The following is a 22,513-nucleotide window of genomic DNA, read 5'->3' as shown; positions in this document are numbered from 1 at the left end:
AGCAGATACTGAACCTGAAAGGACTCTAAAAAAAGGAAACTAAGAGAAGTTAAAATACAACAATCCAGAGACAACCTTACAGGAATTTTCGAACAAGAAGAGGAGATGGCAGCCAAAAATAATAATAATGCAAGGAGGATGCTTGGTGAATTTACTGCACCTAATTCCAATTTACATGGAAGAAGCATCTCCATTCCTGCCATTGGAGCAAATAATTTTGAGCTGAAACCTCAATTAGTTTCTCTGATGCAGCAAAACTGCAAGTTTCATGGACTTGCATCTGAAGATCCTTTTCAGTTCTTAACTGAATTCTTGCAGATCTGTGATACTATTAAGACTAATGGAGTAGATCCTGAAGTCTACAGGCTCATGCTTTTCCTTTTTGCTGTAAGAGACAGAGCTAGAGTGTGGTTGGACTCTCAACCCAAAAATAGCCTGAACTCTTGGGATAAGCTGGTCGCGGCTTTCTTAGCCAAGTTCTTTCCTCCTCAAAAGCTGAGTAAGGTTAGAGTGGATTTTCAAACCTTCAGACAGAAAGAAGGTGAATCCCTCTATGAAGCTTGGGAGAGATATAAGCAACTGACCAAAAAGTGTCCTTCTGACATGCTTTCAGAATGGACCATCCTGGATATATTCTATGATGGTCTGTCTGAATTAGCTAAGATGTCATTGGATACATCTGCAGGTGGATCCATTCACCTAAAGAAAATGCCTGCAGAAGCTCAAGAACTCATTGACATGGTTGCTAATAACCAGTTCATGTACACTTCTAAGAGGAATCCTGTGAGTAATGGGATGCCTCAGAAGAAGGGAGTTCTTGAAATTGATACTCTGAATGCTATATTGGCTCAGAATAAAATATTGACTCAGCAAGTCAATATGATTTCTCAGAGTCTGAATGGAATGCAAGCTGCATCCAACAGTACTCAAGAGGCATCTTCTGAAGAAGAAGCTTATGATCCTGAGAACCCTGCAATAGCAGAGGTGAATTACATGGGTGAACCCTATAGAAACACCTATAATCCCTCATGGAGAAATCACCCAAATCTCTCATGGAAGGATCAAAAAAAGCCTCAACAAGGCTTTAATAATGGTGGAAGAAACAGGTTTAGCAATAGCAAACCTTTTCCATCATCCACTCAGCAAAAGACAGAGAATTCTGAGCAGAATCCATCTAGCTTAGCAAATTTAGTCTCTGATCTATCTAAGGCCACTCTAAGTTTCATGAATGAAACAAGGTCTTTCATTAGAAATCTGGAAGCACAAGTGGGCCAGCTGAGTAAAAGGATCACTGAAACCCCTCCTAGTACTCTCCCAAGCAATACAGAAGAAAATCCAAAAGGAAAGTGCAAGGCCATTGAAATGACCATCATGGCCGAAACCACAAAAGAGGAGGAGGACGTGAATCCCAGTGAGGAAGACCTCCTGGGATGTCCAGAGATCAATAAGGAGTTTCCCTCTGAGGAACCAAAGGACTCTAAGGCTCATCTGGAGACCATAGAGATTCCATTAAACCTCCTTATGCCATTCATGAGCTCTGATGAATATTCTTCTTCTGAAGAAAATGAAGATGTTACTGAAGAGAAAGTTGCCAAGTACCTCGGTGCTATCATGAAGCTGAATGCCAAATTATTTGATAATGAGACTTGGGAAGATGAACCTCCCTTGCTCACCAATGAACTGAGTGATCTGGATCAACTGAGATTGCCTCAGAAGAAACAGGATCCTGGAAAGTTCTTAATACCTTGTACCATAGGCACCATGACCTTTGAGAAAGCTCTATGTAACCTTGGGTCAGGGATAAACCTCATGCCACTCTCTGTAATGGAGAAACTGGGAATCTTTGAGGTGCAAGCTGCCAGAATCTCACTAGAGATGGCAGACAACTCAAGAAAATAGGCTTATGGACAAGTAGAGGACATGTTAGTAAAGGTTGAAGGCCTTTACATTCCTACTGATTTTATAATCTTAGATACTGGGAAGGATGAGGATGAATCCATCATCCTTGGAAGACCCTTTCTAGCCACAGCAAGAGCTGTGATTGATGTGGACAGAGGAGAATTGATCCTTCAACTGAATAAGGACAACCTTGTGTTTAAAACTCAAGGATCTCCTTCTGTAACCATGGAGAGAAAGCATGAAAAGCTTCTCTCAGTACAGAGTCAGCTAAAGCCCCCACAGTCAAACTCTAAGTTTGGTGTTGGGAGTCTATAAAATTGACCTGATCACCTGTGTGGCTCCATGAGAGCCCACTGTCAAGCTATTGACATTAAAGAAGTGCTTGTTGGGAGGCAACCCAATTTTTATTTATCTAATTTTATTTTTATTTTTATTGTTCTTTCATGTTTTATTAGGTTCATGATCATGTGGAGTCACAAAATAAATACAAAAATTAAAAACAGAATCAAAAACAGCAGAAGGAAAATCACACCCTGGAGGAAGGACTTACTGGCGTTTAAACGCCAGTAAGGAGCATCTGGCTGGCGTTCAACGCCAGAACAGAGCATAGAGCTGGCGCTGAACGCTAGAAACAAGCATAGAACTGGCGTTCAACGCCAGAAACATGCTGAACATGGCCGTTGAACGCCCAGAAATGCATGCAAAGGCATTTTGCATGCCTAATTGGTGCAGGGATGTAAATCCTTGACACCTCAGGATCTGTGAATCCCACAAGATCCACACATACCTCCACTCACCTTCCCTCCTCATAATCCTATATCACCTCAATCTCTCTTCCCCATCATCTCTTCACCACTCACATCCATATCTTCTTCTTCTTCTTCTATTCTTTCTTCTTTTGCTCGAGGGCGAGCAACATTCTAAGTTTGGTGTGGTAAAAGCATAGCTTTTTTTTTTGTTTTTCCATAACCATTGATGGCACCAAAGGCCAGAGAAACCTCTAGAAAGAGGAAAGGGAAAACAAAAGCTTCCACCTTTGAGTCATAGGAGATGGAGAGATTCATCTCAAGGGTCTATAGCTCAGTGGTAGAACATTTGACTGCAAATCAAGAGATCCCTGAGATACCTCAGGGGATACATTTTCCTCCACACAATTATTGGTAGCAACTAAGGGTGGAACATCAAGAGCACTCCATCATCCTTCATGAAATTAGAGAAGATCAAAGAGCAATGAGGGAGGAGCAACAAAGACAAGAAAGAGACATAGAAGAGCTCAAGGACATCATTGGTTCCTCAAGGAGAAAACGCCACCATCACTAAGGTGGACTCATTCCTTGTTCTTAAATTTTCTATTTTTTGTTTTTTTTTTTTTGTTAAATGTTTATCTATATTTGTGTCTTATTACATGATCATTAGTGTCTAAGTGTCTATGCCTTAAAGTCATGAATATGAATCCATCACCTCTCTTAAATGAAAACTGTTTTAAAAATAAAAAGAACAAGAAGTACATGGTTTCGAATTCATCCTTGAAACTAGTTTAATTATTTTGATGTGGTGACAATACTTTTTATTTTCTGAATGAATGCTTGAACAGTGCATATGTCTTTTGAAGTTGATGTTTATGAATGTTAAATATGTTGGCTCTTGAAAGAATGATGAAAAAGAGACATGTTATTTGATAATCTGAAAAATCATAAAAATGATTCTTGAAGCAAGAAAAAGCAGTGAATACAAAAGCTTGCAGAAAAAAAAATATAAAAAAAAAATATAGCGAAAAAAAATTTTGGAAAAAAGAAAAAGCAAGCAGAAAAAGCCAAAAGCTCTTAAAACCAAAAGGCAAGAGCAAAAAGCCAATAACCCTTAAAACTAAAAGGCAAGGGTAAATAAAAAGGATCCAAGGCTTTGAGCATCAGTGGATAGGAGGGCCTAAAGGAATAAAATCTTGGCCTAAGCGGCTAAACCAAGCTATCCCTAACCATGTGCTTGTGGCGTGAAGGTGCCAAGTGAAAACTTGAGACTGAGCGGTTAAAGTCAAGGTCCAAAGCAAAAAGAAGAGTGTGCTTAAGAACCATGGACACCTCTAATTGGGGACTTTAGCAAAGCTGAGTCACAATCTGAAAAGGTTCACCCAATTATGTGTCTGTGGCATTTATGTATCCGGTGGTAATACTGGAAAATAAAGTGCTTAGGGCCACAGCCAAGACTCATAAAGTAGCTGTGTTCAAGAATCAACATACTGAACTAGGAGAATCAATAACACTATCTGAACTCTGAGTTCCTATAGATGCCAATCATTCTGAACCTCAATGGATAAAGTGAGATGCCAAAACTATTCAAGAGGCAAAAAGCTACAAGTCTCGCTCATCTGATTGGAGCTAAGTTTCATTGATAGTTTGGAATTTATAGTATATTCTCTTCTTTTTATCCTATTTGATTTTCAGTTGCTTGGGGACAAGCAACAATTTAAGTTTGGTGTTGTGATGAGCGGATAATTAATACGCTTTTTGGCATTGTTTTTAGTATGTTTTTAGTATGATTTAATTAGTTTTCATTATATTTTTATTAGTTTTTAATTAAAATTCACATTTCTGGACTTTAGTATGAGTTTGTGTGTTTTTCTGTGATTTCAGGTATTCTCTGGCTGAAATTGAGGGACCTGAGCAAAAATCAGATTCAGAGCTTGAAAAAGGACTGCAGATGCTGTTTGATTTCTGACCTCCCTGCACTCAAAGTGGATTTTCTGGAGCTACAGAACTCCAAATAGCGCGCTCTTAATTACGTTGGAAAGTAGACATCTAGGGCTTTCCAGAAATATATAATAGTCCATACTTTGAATAAGGATTGATGACGTAAATTGGCGTTCAACGCTAGTTCCGTGCTGCAGTCTGGCGTCCAGCGCCAGAAACAAGTTGCAAAGTGGAGTTCAACGCCAGAAACACGTTACAAACTGGCGTTCAACTCCAAGAATGACCTCTCCACGTGTAAGCTTCATGCTTAGCCCAAGCACACACCAAGTGGGCCCCGGAAGTGGATTTCTGCATCATTTACTTATTTCTGTAAACCCTAGTAACTAGTTTAGTATAAATAGGACTTTTTACTATTTTATTTACATCTTTGGATTATCTTTTGATCCTTTGATCATGTTTTGGGGGCTGGCCATTCGGCCATGCCTGTACCTTTCACTTATGTATTTTTCAACGGTAGAGTTTCTACACACCATAGATTAAGGTGTGGAGCTCTGCTGTTCCTCAAAGATCAATGCAAATTACTACTGTTTATCTGTTCAATTCAACTTATTCCGCTTCTAAGATATTCATTCGCACTTCAACATGAATGTGGTGATCGTGAAAAAGTCATCATCATTCCCCTATGAACGCGTGCCTGACAACCACTTCCGTTCTACCTTCGATTGAATGGATATCTCTTAGATATCTAATACAGGGGACCGAGTCCGAGTTATTAGCGTCTTCGTGGTATAAGTTAGACCCCTTGGATGGCCATTCCTGAGATCCGGAAAGTCTAAACCTTGTCTGTGGTATTTCGAGTAGGATCTGGGAAGGGATGGCTGTGACGAGCTTCAAACTCGCGAGTGCTGGGCGTAGTGACAGACGCAAAAGGATAGTAAATCCTATTCCGGTATGATCGAGAACCGACAGATGATTAGCCATGCAGTGACAGCGCATTGGACCATTTTCACAGGAGGATGGGATGTAGCCATTCACAACGATGATGCCCTACATAAAGCTTGCCATGGAAAGGAGTAGGATTGATTGGATGAAGACAGCAGGAAAGCAGAGATCAGAGGAACGAAAGCATCTTTATACCCTTATTTTCTGTTTGTTTATTATTATTATTCGAAAACTCCATAACCATTTGATATCCGCCTGACTGAGATTTACATGATGACCATAGCTGGCTTCAAGCCGACAATCTCCGTAGGATCGACCCTTACTCACGTAAGGTTTATTACTTGGACGACCCAGTGCACTTGCTGGTTAGTTGTACGAAGTTGTGAAACAGATATAAGATCATGAACGTGCGTATTGAGTTTTTAGTGCCGTTACCAAGGAATGGAATGATCACGATTTCGTACACCACGGACATGTGATGAACTTGATATGAAAATCATGATGAACGAGTAATTCAGTTCAATTCACTAAAGTAAAGGTGCACAATTCATGATTAAGTTGCCAACCAAGGATATAGTATAATGCATATGGTAGCTACAACATATGAATCAAACTCACAATTCATTTAGGCAAGCAAACAAAGATTTAATGCTTAGGGCACAAATTCATCAAAATTAAGCCAAGATTCAAGCAAGAAGCAACCCAATCAACATCAAGTAAACACTTGCAACTTATTCAATTAACAAACAACTAAAGCAAAATGAATATAATTACTAAAATGAAAATGAGATGCAAGAAAAACTAGGTAAAACAAGTAGAAAAACATGGAAAAAGCAAGAGAAGAGAGGAATGAAGGGGGTGGAACTGTGTTAGGACTTCACTCAAAGTACAATAAAAATTTTGTCCAAAACAACACTTGTGCGTACGCACAAATATATGTGCGCACGCACACGAGGTGGAAAACAAAAGGTGTGCGCTCGCACAAGTCGTGCGAGCGCTCTGGATAGAAAGGGGATCAAGATGTGTGCGTACGCACAAAACACATTTTTTTACTTGTGGAAGGATCATGTGTGCGTGCACATACAGGTCCGTGTGCACACACAAGGGCGAATTTTGTCAGGGGTTCATGCACACAGGCTGTGCCAGCGCTCCCAACAGAATGGATGCAAGTGAGTGTGCGTACGCATGCATAAAGTGCGCAAAAAAAAGGTTGCGTGCGTACGTGGTGCACAAATTGTGAATCACACTTTTCACAACTCGTACCACTGACCAGCAAGTGCACTGGGTCGTCCAAGTAATACCTCACGTGAGTAAGGGTCGAATCCCACGGAGATTGTTGGTTTGAAGCAATCTATGGTTATCTTGTAAATCTTAGTCAGGAAGTCAATTACGTTTATCAGTTGAATTGCAAATAAACAATAGAGCATGGATCAAAGGTTACTTGTTATGCAGTAATGGAGAATATGTTGGAGTTTTGGAGATGCTTTGTCTTCTGAATCTCTGCTTTCCTCTGTCTTCTTGTTCACGCACGCACGTCCTCCTATGGCAAGCTGTGTGTTGGTGGATCACCGTTGTCAATGGCTACCTTCCTTCCTTCCAGTGAAAACTACGCTCACGCGCTCTGTCACAGCACGGCTAATCACCGGTTGGTTCTCGATCCGGTTGGAATAGGATTTACTATCCTTTTGCGTCTGTCACTAACGCCCAGCCTTCAGGAGTTTGAAGCTCGTCACAGTCATTCAATCCTTGAATCCTACTCGGAATACCACAAACAAGTTTTAGACTTTCCGGATTCTCATGAATGCCGCCATCAGTTCTAGCTTATGCCACGGAGATTCTGATTAAAGAATCTAAGAGATACTCATTCAATCGGATATAGAATGGAGGTGGTTGTCAGGCACACGTTCATGGTTTGAGGAAGGTGATGAATGTCACGGATCATCACCTTTATCACAGTTAAGCGCGAATGAACATCTTAGATAGGAACAAGCGTGTTTGAATGGAAAACAGAAATACTTGCATTAATTCATCGAGACACAGCAGAGCTCCTCACCCCAACAATGGGGTTTAGAGACTCATGCCGTCAGAGAATACAAAGTTTTGATCTAAAATGTCATGAGATACAAAAATAAGTCTTTAAAAGTTGTTTAAATACTAAATTAGTAGCCTAGGGTTACAAAATATGAGTAGACTATGATGGATGATGCAGAGATCCACTTCTGGGGCCCACTTGGTGTGTGCTGGGCTGAGACTTAAGCAATTCACGTGCAGAGGCCATTTGTGGAGTTGAACGCCAGTTTTTATGCCAGTTTGGGCGTTCAACTCCAGCTTTTGATCCTTTTCTGGCGCTGGACGCCAGAGTTGGGCAGAGAGCTGGCGTTGAACGCCAGTTTACGTCATCTATACTTGTGCAAAGTATGGACTATTATATATTGCTGGAAAGCCCTGGATGTCTACTTTTCAACGCAATTAGAAGCATGCCATTTCGAGTTCTGTAGCTCCAGAAAATCCACTTTGAGTGCAGGGAGGTCAGAATCCAACAGCATCAGCAGTCCTTTTTTAGCCTGAATCAGATTTTTGCTCAGTTCCTTCAATTTCAGCCAGAAAAATACCTGAAATTACAGAAAAACACACAACTCATAGTAAAGTCCAGAAATATGAATTTTTCCTAAAAACTAATGGAAATAAACTAAAAACTAACTAAAACATACTCAAAACTATATGAAATTAACCCCAAAAAGCGTATAAAATATCCGCTCATCAGTACACACAAGGATGTGCGCACGCATAAAGCGCCAGAAAACAGGGGAATGTGTACGCACAAGGCATGCGAGCATTCCCAACAGAGGGCATACAGGCTAGTGTGCACACGCACAGGTGGGTGCGTGTGCACAGAACGCAAAATTTTGTTGTTGTGTGCGTGCGCACGCACATGCCCTATTTTTTTCCAAAAAAAAATTTTCAAAATCTAAGGCTTTAAGCCTTAACTCAACAAAAGGTCAACCCCAAAACATTCAAAACCCATAAACTAAGGCTTTAAGCCTTAACTCACTTGGATGTATTCATTCTCAATTAGGTCTTACTTGGATGTGTTTGATTTTAATATTATACCCACTCTTTGTGTTTAGATTCAATTATCTCCTTAGAAAAGTGAATTATGTAAATGTTGTAGGAATTAGTTTCAACTTTTGATGAGCTATTTTTCGGAGTGGATCATCGATTCTATCCCAGACATTTGTATTCTAACTTCAAAAAAAGATTTTTAAAACTCAAACTAAAGCGTTCATGATGTGTAATTGACAGCAGGATAACATTGAATCACTTTTACAAACGTTAGGGATACAAATAGGACGATTTAAACGTTAGGGACACAAATAGGATTTACCCCAAACGTTGGGGACAAAAACGATACTTTACTCGATAAAAAAAATAAAAACCTAAGATAATAAGAACAAATAAAATGAACTCCTAAAACTAGCAAAAATAAGCAATCAATCAAAAATAAACTATTCACATATTCACATATTAACAATAGCCAACAATATAACACCATTGCAACTCCCCGGCAACGGCGCCAAAAACTTGATGTGAGGCCTAAAGTGGGTTCGGAATTTCTCTCAAAATGGAATTGGCGTTGCAAGTATAGTTCCAAACTCACAATCAACCAACATCAAAGTTTAAAATAAAAATGTCACAATCAACACAAAATAACCGGGAGTTTTAAGTCCCGGGTCGTTCTCCCTAGGAATTGCAATGAAATGATCAATTATTGGCTATGGCGGATTCGGGGGTTTTGATTATAAGAGGCAAGAAATGTAAAATGGCAAGTAATTAAATGAACATGCATGTAATTAAATGGGAAGCAAGTAAAAGCAATGAAAATGGAAATTAAAGAGTAAAAAGGACTCTTGGTAAGAATTGGGGAACTAAGGATTCATATCCTAGTCATGGACCACAAACATGGTAATTGTGTAGAATTAATCCCAATTAGTCAATCCTAACATCGAGAATTAGTCAAAAGGGCATAATTGATCTCAATCCACAAGTACTAGCCAACTCTATTAATGGAAGGCTTAGAGTTAGTGGAAACTAAATCAACTAACAATCCTAACAGAATGTAGAATGGACATCCACAACTCAAGTCCGCCTAATTACCCAATTTCCCAACCAAGAGTGTGAAAAACTAGGCAAAAATCCAACCAAACATTTTATCAAATACTTGGAAGGCATAAAAAGAAAGCATGATAAAATAACAAGAAATAATAAATTCTACAACTACCAAGCAAGGAAAGTAAGAATAACAACATAATTAAGCAATAAAGGAACATAAAACATAAATTGCATTAAATAGAAATTAAAATAACAAGAGTGCTTATAAACATAAAAGGTAACCAAAATGAGAAATTAACAAGATAAACTAAGAAAATTAAGACAATAGAACAAAGAAAGGTAGAAGAAACTATATGAAAGCATGAATTGAAAAAAGAAATTACAAAGAAATTAAGCTAAGAAACCCTAATTCTAGAGAGAAGGGGGAGCTTCCCTCTCTAGAAAATGACCTACATGATACTAAACCATCCCTAATTGCTCCCCCCTTTCACATGAAATGATGGCCCTTTGATATAGCACTCAATCAGCTTCAGAAAGTCCCAAAACTGGGCTCTGGTGGCCCAGAAATCGCCCCAGCGATTTGCATTAATGAGGTCACGTGCTGGGACATGTGCGTACGCACAGACGTGTGCGTACGCATACTTGCTAATCTTTCACTTGTGCGTGCGCACAGATTGTCGTGCGTGCACACACATGCTGTTGTGCTTCTTGTGCGTATGTGACGAACTGGTTTCTATTGGTAAAGAATTTTCACCAATATATTATCGCGTTGCAAGTATAACTTCTAAACCAACAGAAAATCCTTTCGTACAAAAGTTTTGTTTGTCACGTAAGCAAACCCAATAAAATTGATAACCGAGTATTCAAACCTCGGGTCGTCTTCTCAAGGAATTGCAGGGAGGTATGACTTATTATTAGCTATGGAAAAGGTAGAATTTTGGATTTTGAAAGGTTTGAGCAAGGAAAATAAATTGCAGGAATTAATAAATTAATATCTAAATAAACTCTTGGCAAGGTATGAAAATTGGAAGTCCTATCCTAGTTATCCTTATCAATGGTGATGAGAATTGAGTTTTAATCCCACTTAGTTAACCTTTATTAAAGCAAAGGAAAGTCAAGTGAACTAATTAGTTAGATCCTCAAGTCCTAGCCAACTCCTAAGAAAGACTAGAGTTAGTGGAATTCAATTCAATTAGCTAAAATAACAATTATCAATCACGATGAGTTTGATAACTCAAGAGTTACCAATTAATCAACCAAAACCAAAAGGAAAAAATCTAAATTAAATTAAAAGCATTCATATAAATAAAGCAAAGCAAAGTCAAATCTGAAATACCTTAAATTATATTAAATAAAACATTCAAATCTAAATACGAAGAATTCATAAGCCAAATTGATAACATGAATCAGATACGAATAAAAGCATTAGAGTAAATAGAAATATAAAAGGAATATTGAACCTGAGAAAAGTTGAAATAATAAGTTGAAATAATAAGAAATCCTAATTCCTTTAAGAGGAATCCTAATCCAAAATCCTAAGAGAGATGAGAGAACCTCTCTCTCTAAAAACTACATCTAATCCTAAAATTATGAATGTATTATGAGTGTCTTGATGAATGGATGCATTCTCTCACTTTATAGCCTCTAATCTGTGTTTTCTGGGCCGAGAACTGGGTCAGAAACAGCCCAGAATTCGCTAGTTTCGAATTCAAACACGCTGGTTTTTCGCCACTGCGATGCGTCCGCATAGATCACGCGTTCGCGTCACTTATCATCAGGGAAACTATGACAAATTATATATCAAATCGAATCCCCGGACATTAGCTTTCCAACGCAACTGGAACCACATCATTTGGACCTCTGTAGCTCAAGTTATGACCGTTTTAGTGCGAGAGGGTCAGGCTGACAGCTTTGCAGTTCTTTCAACTTCTTGCATTCCTTCCACTTTTGCATGCTTCCTTTCCATCCTCTAAGCCATTCCTGCCCTATAAACTCTGAAATCACTTAACGCACATATCAAGGCATCGAATGGTAATAAGAGAGGATTAATATTAGCAAATATAAGGCCAAAGAAGTATGTTTTCAATCATAGCACAAAATCAGGAAGGAAAACGTAAACTCATGCAAATCATATGAATAAGTGTATGAAAGATTGATAAAATCCACTCAATTGAGCACAAGATAAACCATAAAATAGTGGTTTATCAGTATGCATAGTAGGTTGTGCGTACACACACTCCAGTGTGTGCTTCTCCTTTGTTTTCTTCATGTTTTCTCCCTCTTGCATGCTTCTTCTCCACTCTCATCAAGCCATTCCTACCTATTATACCTGAAATCACTCATTAAAACTATCAAGGCATCGAATGGGATGAAAGCGGAATAAAATTGCTTAATTAACCACAAAATAGCATGTTTTCACAATTAAGCTCAACTTGGGGAGAGAACACAAAAGTATGCTATTTGGATGAATAAATGTGGGTTTATATGATGAAATCCACTCAAATCAATCCAAAATTTATCATCAAATATGGATTTATCATACCCCATTTATCACTTGATCACTTCACTCACTGGGATATCACAAGCAATTCTTCAACCCACTTCAATTAAGGGAAGCCTTTGTGCATAATTCTTTTCTTGCTTGCGGACAAGCAAGATCTTAAGTTTTGTATTGTAATGCATAAGCATCTTTAGTTGTTTTCTTTATTATTTTCTTGAAAAAAGTTAGTGATTTTCTTATTATAATTGATATTTTTTGTGCTTTAATCAATGTTTCTTGGAGCTGCTTTGAATTCTTTTGTTATAGGAGATTTTGGAAGAAATCTAGTAAGAACAAGCATGGAGAGAAGTAAGCAACCATAGCATTAAAGAGCAAGGCATGGAGGGAACAAACAGAGGAGCTCTTGAACCAAGTGAAGCACCAGCATACAACGTATAGCATCATGCTTTCAATGCATGAAAAATTAAGCCCCTGGAGTGCGAAGAAAGCCATGCGTATAATGCATGGACCATGCATTTAACTCACCAACCAAAGTGCACCTCCAGTAGCCAACCAAGTCCATGCGTTATAGATGCATTTAACGCAAGCCTTCCTTGCTCCAACCCATGCATATAACGTATGGGCCTATAGGTTTAACGCATAGCTAATTTACCCCTCCAGTGGCTGCCACTCCATCATGCATTATACTTGCCTAACCATGCGTTTAATGCATGGCTCATAGAGGCCAAGGATTCCAAATTACAAGCCCATGTGTACAACTCAAGGAGCATGCATTTAACGCATGACATTGGCCCAACTCCTAGGGCTTTGGATTCTTCACTAATCCTTCTAAATTCTTTACTCATCCCTCAATTGATTGAGCACTTAAGTAGATGATTCAAGATTAGCACAAGCCCATGAAATCAAGCTTTGATTGTCAATTATGAAGAGAGGAACTTATGGTTTAACTTGAGAGGGAAAATCGTTTGAGAAGACTTAATTAGATTTGATTTAATTTGATTTTTTTCTTTTTTTATTTAGTTTGAATTCTGAATTAACTTTAGGGTTAGTATTTAAAGGGAAGGAGACACACACGTGTTCCTCTCTTCCTTGAGCCATTTTCAATTCATTGTTTTTTATTTTCAAGCACACTATGAGTCACTAATCTCTTCTGTTAAGATTAGGAGCTCTGTTGATTCTAATGGACTAATGTTATAGCTTTTCTACTTTTGACTAATGCATTGATGTTTTCTTAAGAAAAGATTTTCGTTATTCATCAGAAGGATTTGAATGTATTGGAAATAATTATAATCTGACTTGAATTCTATTATCACCATGGAAAAATTTAATATTGATATTAAGTTTGAAAACTTCTTCTCATGATTCTTTAAATTTTAAAAGTGGATTTAATAAGTGACATTGAATTAACTAGGTTTAGTTCTTAAGGATTGTGTGGCGGTAAATTAGTGAACATACTGAGGAACGGATTTTTGAAGGTAAAGAATTTCACAAATAAATCCTCGTTGAAAGTATAGTTTCTAAACCAACAAAGAATCCTTTCGTACAAAAATTTGGTTGTCACAAGTAACAAACCCCTAATAAAATTGATAACCGAAGTAATTAAACCTCGGGTCGTCTCTCAAGGAATTGCAGGGAAGTATGATTTATTATTGGTTATGGAAGATTATCTTTTTGGGGTTTTTGAATAATGAACAGGAAAAGTAAATTGCAAGAATTAAAGTAATAACTAATAAAGCTCTTAGCAAGGTATGAGAATTGGAAATCCTATTCTAGTTATCCTTATCAATTGTGATGAGAATTGTTCATTACTCCCACTTTGTTAACCCTTACTAAATAAAGGAAAGTCAAGTGGACTAATCAATTTGATTCCTCAAGTCCTAGTCAACTCCTAAGGAAAGACTAGCTTTAGAGGGATCCAAATCAACCAGCAAATTCCAATTATCAATCAACAAAGGAATTTGATAACTCAAGTGTCACCAATTACTCAACCAAAGCCAAAAGGGGAGAAATCTAAATATTGAAAGCATCAATCACATAAATTGAAGAAAGCAACCATAAATCTGAAATACCTCAAATTGTATTAAATAAAGAAATCAAATCTAACATGGAGTTCATAAACCAAATTGGGAAAATAAACAAACTAACAAACTAAAGTAATAGAATAAATAAAAGTAGAAGAAAAACTAAATTAAAGGAACATTGAACCTGGAATGGAGAAGAAGTAAACCTAACCTAAGAGAAATCCTAAATCCTAAAACCTAGAGAGAGGAGAGAGTCTCTCTCTCTAGAAACTACATCTAAAATCTAAAATTGTGAATTATTGAGTTGTGTGTTGATGAATGAATAGATTCTCCCACTTTATAGTCTCTAATATATGTTTTCTGGGCCAAAAACTGGGTCAGAAACAGCCCAGAAATCGCTGGGGGCGAATTCAAATACGTGCAGGTCGCTGGAATTTCTGCAAAACCACGTATGTGCGTCACTTATCTTCAGGGAAACTATGGAAAATTATATATCATTTCGAAGCCCGGATGTTAGCTTTCCAACGCAACTGGAACTACCTCATTTGGACCTCTGTAGCTCAAGTTATGGTCGATTGAGTGCGAAGAGGTCAGGCTGGACAGCTTAGCAATTCCTTCAACTTCTTGTATTCCTTCCACTTTTGCATGCTTCCTTTCCATCCTCTAAACCATTCCTACCCTATAGATCCTGAAGTCACTTAACACATATATCACGGCATCGAATGGTATAAAAGGGAATTAATTTTTGGTAATTTAAAGGCTTGGGAAGCAAGTTTCCAATTATAGAACAAAATTAGGAAGGAAAATGTAAACCATGCAATTTATATGAATAAGTGAGTAAAGAGTTGATAAAAACCACTCAAATTAGCACAAGATAAACCATAAAATAGTGGTTTATCAAACTTCCCACACTTAAACATTAGCATGTCCTCATGCTAAGCTCAAGGGAAGCTATAAAGAATGAATGGGGAAAGTAAGACTCATGAGATGCAACCTATGAATGCAACTATATGCTATGATGATTCTGTCTTCTTGGTTAAAAGTAAATAAGTTCTCCAAGATAAACATAAATCAAATTCCACTAATTAAAATTATACAGTAAAGACAAGTAAACTTGTAAGAAGACAGCTCATGAAAGCAGGGAACATAGAATCAAGCATTTAACCCTTACTGGTAGTGTATGTGCACTTTAATCTCTCAAGTGTATAGGGTAATTCACTCTACTCTTCTCTAATCATGCTTTCTAAACTTTGTTCTTCATCTAACCAATCAACAAATATTTAATGTACTAATACAAATATCATGAGGTCTTTTCAAGGTTGTAGTGGGGCTAAGGTAAAGGTGAGGATATGTATATGTATGGCTAAGTGAGCTATAAATTGAATCTTTGATTAACCTAAGTTCTCACCTAACACACACACACTCTATGCAACTCTAAAATTGTGCCTAGCTGTCCAAAATTCCCACTTTTGCATCACATACTCATGTATCAACTTTTCTTTAGTTTTACCACATATGCATTGATCTTTTATTGAACTTAGTATTGGGGTAATTTTATCCCCTTATTTATTTATTTAATTTGTTTATTTATATTGTATATATATATATATATATATATATATATATATATATATATATTTCTTTTTCCTTTTTTTCTCTCTTTTTTTTTGTATTTTTTTCTATTGATTAAAAATATAAAAGTAAACATAACATATCAATGGAAATGGATTTTTTTTTCTGGTCTCACATGAATAGGTACCCAAATTCCTAATATTTTGTCAATGAAACACTGTGCACTTTCATCAACCCAAGTTCCCACAGTTTCTCACACTTAATTTTTACACAATCTCTAACTTAAGCTAACCAAAGATTCATTTGGGGTAATTAATTATTTTTCTGCTTAAGGCTAGTGATGTGGTAAAATATAGAACAAGGGGGATAAAAAGGCTCAAAGTGGCTAACAAAGGTGATTGAAAGGGTAGGCTATTTGGGATAAGTGAGCTAATAACAATTAATGGCCTCAATCATATGCAAGCATGTAAATACACTAAACATTGAACATATAGAATGAAACAAAGCAAAGATTGCAGCCATAGAGAAGAAAACACACAAGAGTAAAATATTATGGTTAAATAATGTAACCATATAATAAAGCTCAAATCTCACAGGTTGTGTGTTCTTTGCTATAATTTATGTTCCAATTTATAGTCTTCAAACAAATTTAACACAATTTTAATTTGAATTAGTGAAATTTTTTTCTTTTAAAAAATAGGGTCTTAAAAAGAAACTTATTATTTTTAAACCAAGTAGAACATACATGCAAACACTTATTACTATGCAATCTATCCTATCCTAACAAAAGAAAAATAACCTATTGGTGTTGAGAAAAATAATTACCTCCGGAAGTCAGGTACTGACCGACCTCCCCACACTTAAAGCTTGGCACCGTCCTCGGTGCCATCAGTCAGGAACAAAAAGGGGGGTTGGTAACAGCATATCCGCAGTCGGGGTCGTCATGGCTCCCGGTGCTGGTAGGTAAGGTGGAGTCCGGAGTGTCTGGTTCTTCTTCAGGTGGGTAGTTGCCAACAATCAGCTCCTTGAGGTATGTAAATCGGTGCTTGTTACGGTGCTCCATTTGATTTGCCTGCCGGTCAAGCCGGTCCAACCTCTGAAGTATTTGAAGGAGCAGCTGATTTGTTGAAGATGCTTGTGCTTTTTGTTCTTCTCCTTGCCTGTGGTTTGTTAGAGGCTCTCTCTGTACCCTTTCTAGTAGCCATCCTAAAAAGGGAGAAGAGAAAGGGGCATGAATTCAAAGGGATAGAGCAAGGAAGAGGGCAGTACGAGTGATAATCATGCCAAGGTAAAGAAGAATGTCGTTAACACATAGTCGCGACTCCATCCAATTAGGACATCAATGGAAATATAGCATGATAAATTGAGGCCATTAAATGCAAGATGTTTATTGGCATGCTGACAAAGGCATGAGTAGTGTAGATCAAGCATTAAAAGCCAAAATGGATTATTGATGAGCGGATAATTTATACGCTTTTTGGCATTGTTTTTACATAGTTTTCAGTATGATTTAGTTAGTTTTTAGTATATTTTTATTAGTTTTTAATTAAAATTCACATTTCTGGACTTTACTATGAGTTTGTGTGTTTTTCTGTGATTTCAGGTATTTTCTGGCTGAAATTGAGGGACCTGAGCAAAAATCAGATTCAGAGGCTGAAGAAGGACTACAGATGCTGTTGGATTCTGACCTCCCTGCACTCAAAGTAGATTTTCCGGAGCTACAGAACTTCAAATGGCGCGCTCTCAATTGCTTTGGTAAGTAGACATCCAGGGCTTTCCAGAAATATATAATAGTCCATACTTTGATTAAGGATAGACTACGTAAACTGGCGTTGAACGCCAGTTCCATGCTGCATTCTGGAGTCAAACGCCAGAAACAGGTTGCAAAGTGGAGTTAAACGCCAGAAACAGGTTACAAACTGGCGTTCAACTCCAAGAAAGACCTCTACACGTGTAAAGCTCAATGCTCAGCCCAAGTACACACCAAGTGGGCCCCGGAAGTGGATTTCTGCATCATTTACTCATTTCTATAAACCCTAGTAACTAGTTTAGTATAAATAGGACTTTTTACTATCTTTATAGGGGATCTTTGATTAGTTTTATGCTATCTTAGACTTTTATGGGGGCTGGCCTCTCGGCCATGCCTGAACCTTGTTCTTATATATTTTCTATGGTAGAGTTTCTACACTCCATAGATTAAGGTGTGGAGCTCTGCTGTTCCTGATGAATTAATACAAAGTACTACTGTTTTTCTATTCAATTCAACTTATTCCGCTTCTAAGATATTCATTCGCACTTCAATATGATGGATGTGATGAATGTGACAGTCATCATCATTCTCAACTTATGAACGCGTGCCTGACAACCACTTCCGCTCTACCTTAGATTGAATGGATATCTCTTGGATATCTAATATAGGGGACCGAGTCCGAGATATTAGAGTCTTCGTGGTATAAGTTAGAACCCATGGATGGCCATTTCTGAGATCCAGAAAGTCTAAACCTTGTCTGTGGTATTCCGAGTAGGATCTGGGAAGGGATGGCTGTGACGAGCTTAAAACTCGCAAGTGCTGGGCGTAGTGACAGACGCAAAAGGATCAGTGGATCCTATTCCAGTATGATCGAGAACCGACAGATGAATAGTCATGCCGTGACAGAGCATCTTGGACCATTTTCACTGAGAGGACGGGAAGTAGCCATTGACAACGGTGATGCCCAACATACAGCTTGCCATGGAAAGGAGTAGGAAAGATTGGATGAAGACAGCAGGAAAGCAGAGGTTCAGAGGGACGAAAGCATGTCTATACGCTTATCTGAAATTCTCACCAATGAATTACATAAGTACCACTATCCTAATTTATATTTTATTTATCTTTTACTTATCAATTCATAAAATCAGTTTAATCCGCCTGACTGAGATTTACAAGGTAACCATAGCTTGCTTCAAGCCGACAATCTCCGTGGTTATCGACCCTTACTCACGTAAGGTTTATTACTTGGACGACTCAGTGCACTTGCTGGTTAGTTGTACGAAATTGTGAAACAGAATTAAGAACATGAATGTGCGTATTGCATTTTTAGCGCCATTACCAAGGAAGGAATGATCACGATTTCGCACACCAGGTTTTTGGTGCCGTTGCCGGGGATTGTTCGAGTTTGGACAACTGACGGTTCATCTTGTTGCTCAGATTAGGTAATCTTATTTTAATTTTAAGCTTTTTATTTCCTATTTTTGAAAAATACAAAAAAATATATAATTTCTTCTTTTTCGTTTTTCCTAATTAATTTTCGAAAAATCAAAAAAAAATTTAATAAAATCATAAAATCAAAAATATTTTTGTGTTTCTTGTTTGAGTCTAGAGTCAAGTTTTATGTTTGGTGTCAAATGCATCTTTTTAATTTTCCAAAATTATTTTCGAAAATCTCATGCATTGTATTCTTCATGATCTTCAAGTTGTTCTTGGCCAGTCTTCTTGTTTGATCTTCATATTTTCTTGTTTTGTGTCTTTTCTTGTTTTTCATATGCATTCTTGAATTCTTATTGTCTAAAAAAAATTAAAAATCTTTAAGTTTAGTGTCTTGCATGTTTTCTTTTCTTCAAAATTTTCAAAAATAAGTTCTTGGTGTTCATCTTGACATTCAAAGTGTTCTTGGTGTTCATCTTGACATTCATAGTGTTCTTGCATATTTTTCTTGTTTTGATCCATAATTTTTATGTTATGTGTCATTTTTGTGTTTTTCTCTTTCATCATTAAAAATTAAAAAATAAAAAAAAATATCTTTCCCTTTTTCACTCATAAATTTTCGAAAATTTGACTTGACTTTTTCAAAAATGTTCAAAATCTAGTTGTTTCTTATGAGTCAAATCAAATTTTCAATTTAAAAATTCTATCTTTTTCAAATCTTTTTCAAAAATCAAATCTTTTTCATTTTTCTCTCATAATTTTCGAAAATATTCAAATTAATTTTCAAAATCTCTTTCTTATTTTTATTCCATATTTTCGAATTCAATGCTAACAATTAATGTGATTGATTCAAAAATATTAAGTTTGTTGCTTGCCTAATAAGAAAGGTTCAATCTTTAAATTTTAAAATCAAATCTTTTTGTTTCTTGTTAGTCAAGTAATCAACTTTAATTTTCAAAATCAAATCTTTTTAAATTTCTTTTTCAAATCTTTTTCAAAATAAATTTCAATCACATCTTTTTCAAAATCAATTTCAAAATCTTTTCTAACTTCTTATCTTTTCAAATTTGATTTTCAAATATTTTTCAATTAACCACTTAACTTTTTGATTGTTCCATATCTTTTTCAAAATTACCTAACTAATTCTCTCTCTCTAATTTTCGAAAATCCCTTCCCTCTTTTTCAAAATTCCTTTTTTTCAAACTAATTGTTTTAATTTTTAATTTAATTTGATTTCAATTTCAATTTTCGAAATTTGACTTTAAATTTTATTTTTAATTTAATTAATTTTTGAAATTCCCTCTCTCTCATCTCCTTCTAATTATTTATTTATTTACTAACACTTCGCTTCATCTCAAAATTCGAACCCTCTCTACCTCTTGGTGTTCGAATTTCTCTTCTTCTATTCTTCTATTCTTATACTCACATACAGGAATCTCTATACTGTGACATAGAGGATTCCATATTTTCCTTTTTATTTTCTTCTTTTTCATATGAGCAGGAACAAGGATAAGAACATTCTTGTTGAAGCTGATCCTGAACCTGAAAGGACTCTGAAGAGGAAGCTAAGGGAAGCCAAAGCACAACTCTTTGAGAAAAATCTGACAAAAATTTTCGAAAAAGAAGAGAACATGACCGAAAATAATAACAATGCAAGGAAGATGCTTGGTGACTTCACTGCACCAAATTCCAATTTACATGGAAGAAGCATCTCAATCCCTGCCATTGGAGCAAACAACTTTGAGCTGAAACCTCAATTAGTTTCTCTGATGCAACAGAACTGCAAGTTTCATGGACTTCCATCAGAAGATCCTTTTCAGTTCTTGGTGCACGAATTGTGAATCACACTTTTCACAACTCGTACCACTGACCAGCAAGTGCACTGGGTCGTCCAAGTAATACCTCACGTGAGTAAGGGTCGAATCCCACGGAGATTGTTGGTTTGAAGCAATCTATGGTTATCTTGTAAATCTTAGTCAGGAAGTCAATTATGTTTATCAGTTGAATTGCAAATAAACAATAGAGCATGGATTAAAGGTTACTTGTTATGCAGTAATGGAGAATATGTTGGAGCTTTGGAGATGCTTTGTCTTCTGAATCTCTGCTTTCCTCTGTCTTCTTGTTCACGCACGCATGTCCTCCTATGGCAAACTGTGTGTTGGTGGATCACCGTTGTCAATGGCTACCTTCCATCCTTCCAGTGAAAACTACGCTCACGCGCTCTGTCACAGCACGGCTAATCACCGGTTGGTTCTCGATCCGGTTGGAATAGGATTTACTATCCTTTTGCGTCTGTCACTAACGCCTAGCCTTCAGGAGTTTGAAGCTCGTCGCAGTCATTCAATCCTTGAATCCTACTCGGAATACCACAGACAAGGTTTAGACTTTCCGGATTCTCATGAATGCCGCCATCAGTTCTAGCTTATACCACGGAGATTCTGATTAAGGAATCTAAGAGATACTCATTCAATCGTATATAGAACGGAGGTGGTTGTCAGGCACACGTTCATGAATTGAGGAAGGTGATGAGTGTCACAGATCATCACCTCCATCACAGTTAAGCGCGAATGAACATCTTAGATAGGAACAAGCGTGTTTGAATGGAAAACAGAAATACTTGCATTAATTTATCGAGACACAGCAAAGCTCCTCACCCCCAACAATGGGGTTTAGAGACTCATGCCATCAGAGAATACAAAGTTTAGATCTAGAATGTCATGAGATGCAAAATAAGTCTCTAAAAGTTGTTTAAATACTAAACTAGTAGCCTAGGGTTACAAAATATGAGTAGACTATGATGGATGATGCAGAGATCCACTTCTGGGGCCCACTTGGTGTGTGCTGGGCTGAGACTTAAGCAATTCATGTGCAGAGGCCATTTGTGGAGTTGAACGCCAGTTTTTATGCCAGTTTGGGCGTTCAACTCCAGCTTTTGATCCTTTTCTGGCGCTGGGCGCCAGAATTGGGCAGAGAACTAGCGTTGAACGCCAGTTTACGTCATCTATCCTTGTGCAAAGTATGGACTATTATATATTTCTGGAAAGCCCTGGATGTCTACTTTCCAATGCAATTAAAAGCATGCCATTTCGAGTTGTGTAGCTCCAGAAAATCCACTTTGAGTGCAGGGAGGTCAGAATCTAACAACATCAGCAGTCCTTTTTCAGCCTGAATCAGATTTTTGCTCAGCTCCTTCAATTTCAGCCAGAAAAATACCTGAAATTACAGAGAAACACACAACTCATAGTAAAGTCCAGAAATATGAATTTTTCCTAAAAACTAATAAAAATAGACTAAAAACTAACTAAAACATACTCAAAACTATATGAAATTACCCCCAAAAAGCGTATAAAATATCCGCTCATCACAACACCAAACTTAAACTGTTGCTTGTCCTCAAGCAACTAGACAAATAAAATAGAAGACTAATAGTTTGAGAAGCAATAATATCTCAGAGTTTTTGTTTGAAGCTCAGATTCTAATTAGATGAGCGGGACTAGTAGCTTTTTGCTTCTGAACAGTTTTGGCATCTCACTTTATCCATTGAAGCTCAGAGTGATTGGCATCTATAGGGATTTAGAATTCAGATAGTGCTATTGAT

The 22,513-nt window shown here is 37.1% G+C and overlaps 1 non-coding gene across 1 annotated transcript; it reads right to left on the bottom strand.

Annotated features, from left to right (window-relative positions):
* Window positions 1–501: 501 nt before the first annotated feature.
* LOC112739013 (small nucleolar RNA R71) lies at window positions 502–610 on the bottom strand. Its single transcript, XR_003169955.1, has one exon. It is a non-coding gene; the product is annotated as a small nucleolar RNA R71 (small nucleolar RNA).
* Window positions 611–22,513: the final 21,903 nt, after the last annotated feature.

Source organism: Arachis hypogaea, chromosome 13 (genome assembly GCF_003086295.3).
Source record: "Arachis hypogaea cultivar Tifrunner chromosome 13, arahy.Tifrunner.gnm2.J5K5, whole genome shotgun sequence".
NCBI classification, from domain to species: domain Eukaryota; kingdom Viridiplantae; phylum Streptophyta; class Magnoliopsida; order Fabales; family Fabaceae; genus Arachis; species Arachis hypogaea.
This window is presented reverse-complemented; position numbering and strand designations above follow the sequence as displayed.